Below are 7,440 nucleotides of genomic sequence, written 5' to 3'. Positions count from 1 at the left end.
CCTGGCTGTCTAATAAGCCCAACCTTGATGGATACGAAAAAAATTTGGCTCCAGCAAGAAAGGGCACCTTGGGTCGCCCTTCCTCGGGCATCCTAACGGCATGCCGAACCTGACAAAGTCTCACAGTCTCACGCGTTCTTGTCACCAATTACTCCTTGCTAGCCCTCTTGCTGACTTGGTCGCAACATCAACAAGAAGCCTTCATCAACAACCTATTTCAATTGCAGTTCTCAACACGTACTGGAAACCTGCAGCAATTGAACAAAAGACATTTCTAGCGTTAATCGAGAACACGATTGATGAGGTACGGGCCACCTACAAAATGTATCACATCTTGGTATGCGGGGACTTGAATGTCTGTTGCAATCAGAAAAAACCTGAAGCAAAACCATCGCCTGCTGAACAATGAGGAACGGACTGGCTGAACCTGATGAACTCGAGAAAACTATCCAACCTCAACACTGTATTTAAAAACCCAAATCGCCTACTAACGTGGTCTAATGGAAACTCTGTCTACTATTGACTACATCTTTGTGTCCAACCCTATCCTGGCCTTAACTAACTCCTTTGAGGTCACCCAAACAGCATCTAGTGATCACAACCTCTTGCTGACCACTTGGAAGTCTACCTATTTCATTCAAGACAGGTTGAGGGCTGGGCTCGAGCAGAACATCCAGGGAACCAGGCTGAGACTCACGGAAAACAGCATTAGAGCCTTACTGAATCGATATAGCAAACCAGGAGACGAAACCGGTCTAAAGCCTTTTGACTATGGCCCTCTACTTGTGGTGTACAGAAGACCACGACGAAAAGCAAATGCAAGTTCTCAACTGATCAGCCACACTTATAACAAACTTATGGTCCTAAAGCGATGAGAATTTAGAAAAGCAAAAAGAACTACAGTAAATCTTCGTCCGGGGGAGGCAAAAACAGCTCTCCAAGAGGCTTTCAGAAGCTACAAATCCTGGGTGAGGTCGCACAGATGGAAGCTGTACAAACAGGACGCGGAAGCCATACTTAAAGCAATCTGCTCCAATAAATCCAGGGAATTCTGGTCACTGTTGAATCCAACAAGAACACCTAATGGAACAGCTACTCTCAACAGCATCAGCGAAGCCACCTGGATATCATACTTCAGATCGCTCTTTCAACTTCCTACACCTAATCCACTCGAAAGTCCTTTGTCCATTTTGATCCAGGATGATCTAAATGAGTCCAAATTAACTCAGGGATGGACAAAATTCGCTGACCAAGAGGAGATATGTGACCTCCTAATAAAATTGAAGAAATCACGGGCACCAGGCCCCGACGGCATCAGCAACCTCGACTTAAAAAACTACCCAGAGGAATGGTCAGCATTTATAAGATCAGTGTTCATTAGATGTGCGGACTATAAATCTGTTCCGCCATCATGGTCATCTGCAATCATGGTCCCGATATACAACAAAGGAGACAATCAAGACCCTACAAACTATCGTCCAATTGCTCTCCTGGACCCGATAGGAAAAGTGTACGGCTCTCTACTGCTAAAAAAATGTCAAAGATGGGCATTGCAAGCGCCTTGCAATGACAACTTCCAAACGGGTTTCAAGAAAACCCTAGGAACAGCGATAAACATCTTTCTACTGTCCATCTTGAAAAGCAAAGTGCTGGAGGGAGGCCCAAGACTGTTTACTGCATTCATAGACTTCTCCCAGGCTTTCGACAGAGTCGATCGAGCTAGGCTCTTGGGAAAACTGGAAACCTGGAAAAGTCCTAATGAGGTCCTTAACCCCATCAAAGCCTTACACATGGATACCACCATCAAAGTGTGTCTGAATCAGCATGGATGCCCATCCGCCCCCATCGAGACAAAAAGAGGAGTCAAACAAGGGTGCCCGCTGGCTCCTGCCCTTTTCCTTGCCTATATGGGGGACTATCAAGACACATAGGAGTCCATCAGATCCCTTCCACCAAAATTAGGTCAAGTCAACATCAGAAGACTACTATATTCGGACGATCTTATCCTTATAGACCAGACCCCCGTAGGCCTACAGCGACAACTTGACAACCTACTGAGATTTACTTCTGAAAACAACTTAGAAATAAACATTGGAAAGACGAAAATAATGGTTGTTGAACGCTCGACGAGGAAACTGGAAAAACTCGATTGGTCGTTAAACAAGACTGCCGTCGACCAAGTCAAAAAGTGTAACTACCTGGGTGTGGTTTTAGACAATTCAAAAAATGAACTCGCAATGCAACAAAACCTCCTACAGAAGACCAGAAATTTGGCAACACAAGGGAAGGCAATAGACAGGAAATGTGGACGTTTTTCCACCATTCCAGTACTAAACTTCTATAAATCAAAGGTTGTCCCTACTCTGACATACGGTTCTGAGGCTATGCCCTAACTACCTAAAACAATTTGGCCAAAACTGGAAGCCCTCTTTGGGAGAATGGTTCTTGGGCTGCTAAATTCAACCCCAGTCTCGCTGATTAGACGCGAACTGAGCCTACTCTCCCTACAGGGCACTGTCGAGTGCAATACACTCATGCTATACCGAAAATGTGTTATTCCGGACTGCACTTTCCTTCATGGCTTAGTCTTCAAAGAAACATGCGCATCAAATGGCCAAATGCTCAAAGCATGGAGAGTTGAAAACTTAGCGCTACTAAAAAACATAGAGTGCACAGAAGATGACCTAAAGCACAACCCCACAATGGTAACCAAAAAAACAAAAGAGCTGGATTGGATTCGTACTTTAGTGAAAGCAAACAGCTGCAAACTGGTACTTCACCTCCCTCTGGTGTGGAACAAATTGAACTCTCTTCAGAACTACATTAAAAAAGTTCCCGAGTCGATCATCACGAAACACCATATTGAGAGCCGGACTGAAACTTTTTGATACTAATGAAATCTGCCAAATCAGAGGACTCTCGCTGACCAACATCTGTAGATTCTGCAACAAGGAAAAGGAGTCAATCCGCCATCTATTACTATCCTGCCCAGGCACGATGGACATCAGGCTTCCTTAAACAAAACACCTACTCAGTCAATCAACAGTGACAGATGAAGAGATATAGTGGGGAAGAATGATCAGTGGCATTAGAACAGCTTGGCAACTAGCGACTTTCAAAATCTTACAACAACTAATGACAAAACTGTAACTTAAACGTGACGAGACTCTTTAGGCCCCTTTCGTCCTCTCACTTCCCACCTACTCTCAATCGATCCTTTTTAAAGATAAGACTCACTGTGATCAACCTACTATGAAACTAAATTGAAGCTGTTGTAAAAAAATCAATTTTTTGGGGATTAAATTCAACAATAAAATTTAAATACTTTTTTAAAAAATAAACTCAATCTTGGCCACTCCTCGTAGTATAATTTAAATTCGTGAATGCCCCATAGTAGAATACCAGCCACTCCCAGGATGTCCTATTCCCACAGTGTGAAAAACATCACAGTGTGCCAGGATAGTATTGGAAGGCAAATAAGGCTGGGAAACCACAATAAAGGGCCAGAGTCATATGATTCAAATATATTTTGAATGCCATGAGAGAGGGTTGAAATGCCACACTAAAGGCACAGCGTGCAATGATGTATGGTATAGTGGAGTCTCTCATACCATGTCACTTGGAAAGGCCAGGACTCTTTGAGAGACTTCTGGGTGGGTGCCATGTTAGATGGGAGGAGACAGGGGGGGCGTGTTGGTGGATGTGTTGTAGGTCACAGTAATTGCAGGGTTTCTTATTTTAAAATGTAAGCAGCAGCTCCACGAGATCACCCTTAGAAAAGCCTGCTGGGCCTAGAGACTGAGGCTACTCCTCACTCATGGAGCCCAACGCGGCCAAAACATGTCTGTGGATGCTTGTGGTTTCATGCAGAAGGGGTGTGACCAAGCAGTTCGGACTGGACTGCCACTTTGGGGGTGGACCATGCCTGATTTGCATATGGCCTTTCCCCTTTTCTAATGGCTTGGCAGGCAAAGAACAGTGGTCTGCAGGATTGCCCAGAGCAAAGCCAGAGGTTAAGATTCATTCTAAACCTTCCAGCCATCACCTCTTTTGTTTTGCTTTGGTATAGCTGGTAAGCCATGAGGCAGGTTTCAAATGCTATGACAAGAGTATAATGCTGTAGTTGAGAATTGGAATACCACAATATAGCATACAAATGTTGTGGGACAGATTTGACACAGGCTCGGGGTCCCCATGTCACAGGCAGGGAAATGTCAGCTCAGGATTGTAACTCCTTGAGAGAGGGTTGTTTTACAATTCTACTTAATTTCAATGTCATCATATTGGATTCCAAGACCATAAAAGACACACATTATTTAAATTGTACATGACCTCATTCGAGGAATTCTAATAACCCACCTCCACACAAGACCTGCACAATTATTTATTTCAAATCCTTTTTAGGGGCATGGGTAACCTCAGCTTAATGGTCTGGGACACCAGAATCTCACTCCTGCCTTCTGGGAAAAGTAACAAGCCGTCTAGTCACAATATATTTATTTTATTATACTTAGACCACAAAATAAATCAGTGATCCCGCACCCCCAATCAATTCCACTGAAATTCACATGACTCTCTTTTGCCAAATAAAAGTAGAAGAAATCACGTGCTCAACATGAATACGCTCTTCCTAATTGTATCTTTCTTTGAACAATTACAAGATGGCTGCCTTTGCAAAACTCGTTCAAAATAAACACACACCCTTCTGTCAGTGGGTTGGCAGTTGTTTCACAATGCGACTTCTTAACATGCACTTTAAAGCAAAATCACAGAATTATTTCTATTTTTACTTTTAAAGAGTTTTGGAAAACAAAAGTAAATTCCATTTTTGAAACATTACATAATCACAACATTTTAAAATGAATAGGTTGCTCACTTATGGGTCTCTGGCAATCACACTTGGCAAAACACAGTGCCATCTGTGCTGGCATGAATTGCAATGCAATTGAGCTAGGTCACTTTGAAATTACAGTAGAAGAGGGAAAGCTAATCCACCCACAGGTGTCTATTGGCATTTTGTTCCCCCTTTTAACGTTCCCTTTTCTACTGCCTTTATGGACCAGCAAATGAGTTAATTCAAGACTTGTATTTTATCTTTGATCTAAGTAGGTCAACAGACCTCTTTTGGCCATATTTTAAAGCCATAAGATGCCTTGTGCACCGCACCTCACAAACTCAGATGAATTTTGCCTCCATGAAAACCAAGGCCATTGATTAATTTCCATCAAGCAGATACCAGTATTCCCTTCATTTTATTTATTTATTTATTTGAATTTTTTGTTCTCAGAGGGTCTCGGAGCGCCCAACATGGTTCAAATATTGAAAAGGCGGGAGTTGAAAAAAGAAGTTACAAAATATTTTCAGGAAAGGATAGAAAGATTAGGATAGATAAGTGATAGCAGCAGAGGAGGGCGGGGTTACGTGTGGGGAAGCAGGTATGTTTTAAAGCTCTTTTTGGAAGTGCTGATGCAGGATGCAGTGCGTATGTGGAGAGGTAGGGTGTTCCATGCCCTGGGTGCCCAGTGGGTAAATGCTTGTTTTTGTGTGTATGTGAGTTTTGTAAGGAAGGCATGGTATCAAAGCAAGACAGACACAAGTGATCACAGTTCAAGGGTGTTTATTAAACTGTAAAAATGGGTGAGATAAACGCCTAATCTAAACCTAAATCTAAGATGGGAGAAAGCTACGATCATCAAATAATAACAATATAGTCGCTTTGGAGCCTAGTCAAATAAAAGGGCCTATACAAAAAAAAACTATTGCCAATCCTTACCGCTATGCTGAAAAAATAGTGTGGGATAATGTTCACAAGAAAAGAAAGAAGTGTTCACAAATTGATAAGTCGGATGTTAAGGCCGGGGTCTCCCTTCCCCATGCTTTTTTCAAAGGACAAGGTGGGACACGTGAGCACAGCACACTCCTGGGCTCCTCCCGCACGCGGAGACAGTTACGTTCAACAATATCAGGACCTTCTATGTCCAAGTCTTTTTCCAGCAAAGTCTCTTGCCTCAGAGGGCCTGATATATCACAAACAACAAAATGTTCCTTCTATGTATCTTCACGTCGGGTGATTACCCTTCACCCTTGTATCCCCCTCATCCAGGCTCCGATCCTTCCCTCAAATGTCTGCCTCCCTCAGTTGGGCTCAGACCAACTACTCACTGAAGACGATCCTCAGTCGAGTTCACGTTTGCCACAATGTTCACAGGTATGTTACTTTTCACTCTCACTCTCAGGCGTCCCTCAGTTCGGTTCACATTCGTCACTTACAAATGTCAAAGACTTTGGAAAGTACAAGGGGGTTTGTCTTTACCCTCGTATGACCACTTTGACACTTCATGCCGACCTCCCCTGAGGCCTCTAGGTTCTTCTGGCTTTCACAACAATCAAAGTCTTTCGAATGTGCATGGGATTCAACACAACCCATCTGCAGGACCACTTCGATTTCTAAATACCCATTATCTTCTCCTTGATTGGTAGAGGGGTTTCGGCCAGAGTCCTTTGAATTGACGCCCATGTGGCACTGGATCCCTCTAGCTCTGATACCACTCTGATTCACAGTTCACAAAAAGACCTCTGTCTATTGCTCCCCTTTCTACATAAATGTTGCCACTGCAAACTTGAGTCTAACACAGTCTGGTCTAGTATCAGTTTCCTCTGACTCACCGGCTGTGCTGAACACATCGGCTTTTCTCTTCCTGTTGGAGTCAAGGTCAGTACCATGGTGGCAACCGCTTCTCCCCACCCTGGCTATCAGTGCGGGAGGGCCCTGTGTACCGTTGATAATATTCACACAACTTGCCAGCTGTGATTCCCAGTCTTATGTCCTTCTCTGGGGAGCTATCACGGGTTTGGGTTGAAAAGGGCAAGGGCAATTCCCTCCTTGTTGTTCTTTCTGATCTCTCTGCTTTTCTCCTCCATTTGAACTTCTGTCTCGGAAAAGCTGCTTCCTCGTGCGTTTAGTCTTGCTCAGTGTGTGCTTTCGTGCTTCGCCTTTTATCCCTGTGGGGATGATTGATGGGAATCAGGTGTATGTAATTATCAGCAATTGCCTGACTCTGCCTGACCCTTGTGTTGGGACATGTCAGGTATATGGCTCTTGTGTTAGTCTGGTGTTGCTCACAGTGAAATGACGGTGAGAAAGTATTCCTGTCAGAAAAGGTGCAAGGGGTAAAGTTTCTAAATATCCTACTAGATAGGAAGGGGAAAAGGTATTAAAAGGAAGGGGATACCATGTCTCACCCTCAGTGCCCCTCTTCCACTCCCCGAATACCCCCCCCATACAGATGTATTCCTCCAGCACTGGTCCACCCCCAGGAACTGGTTCCAAAAGCAATGGCCATGTCCTGGCCACTTGGATGACAGAACCCTGGGGACTAGCCATTGAGACACTGTCAGCTTTCTCACAGTTTGCTGAGTGGAATGTGTAGAAGATGTTAG

The sequence above is a fragment of the Ambystoma mexicanum genome, chromosome 1q (assembly GCF_040938575.1).
Source record: "Ambystoma mexicanum isolate Mex_15411 chromosome 1q, UKY_AmexF1_1, whole genome shotgun sequence".
In the NCBI taxonomy this organism is placed as follows: domain Eukaryota; kingdom Metazoa; phylum Chordata; class Amphibia; order Caudata; family Ambystomatidae; genus Ambystoma; species Ambystoma mexicanum.
This window is presented reverse-complemented; position numbering follows the sequence as displayed.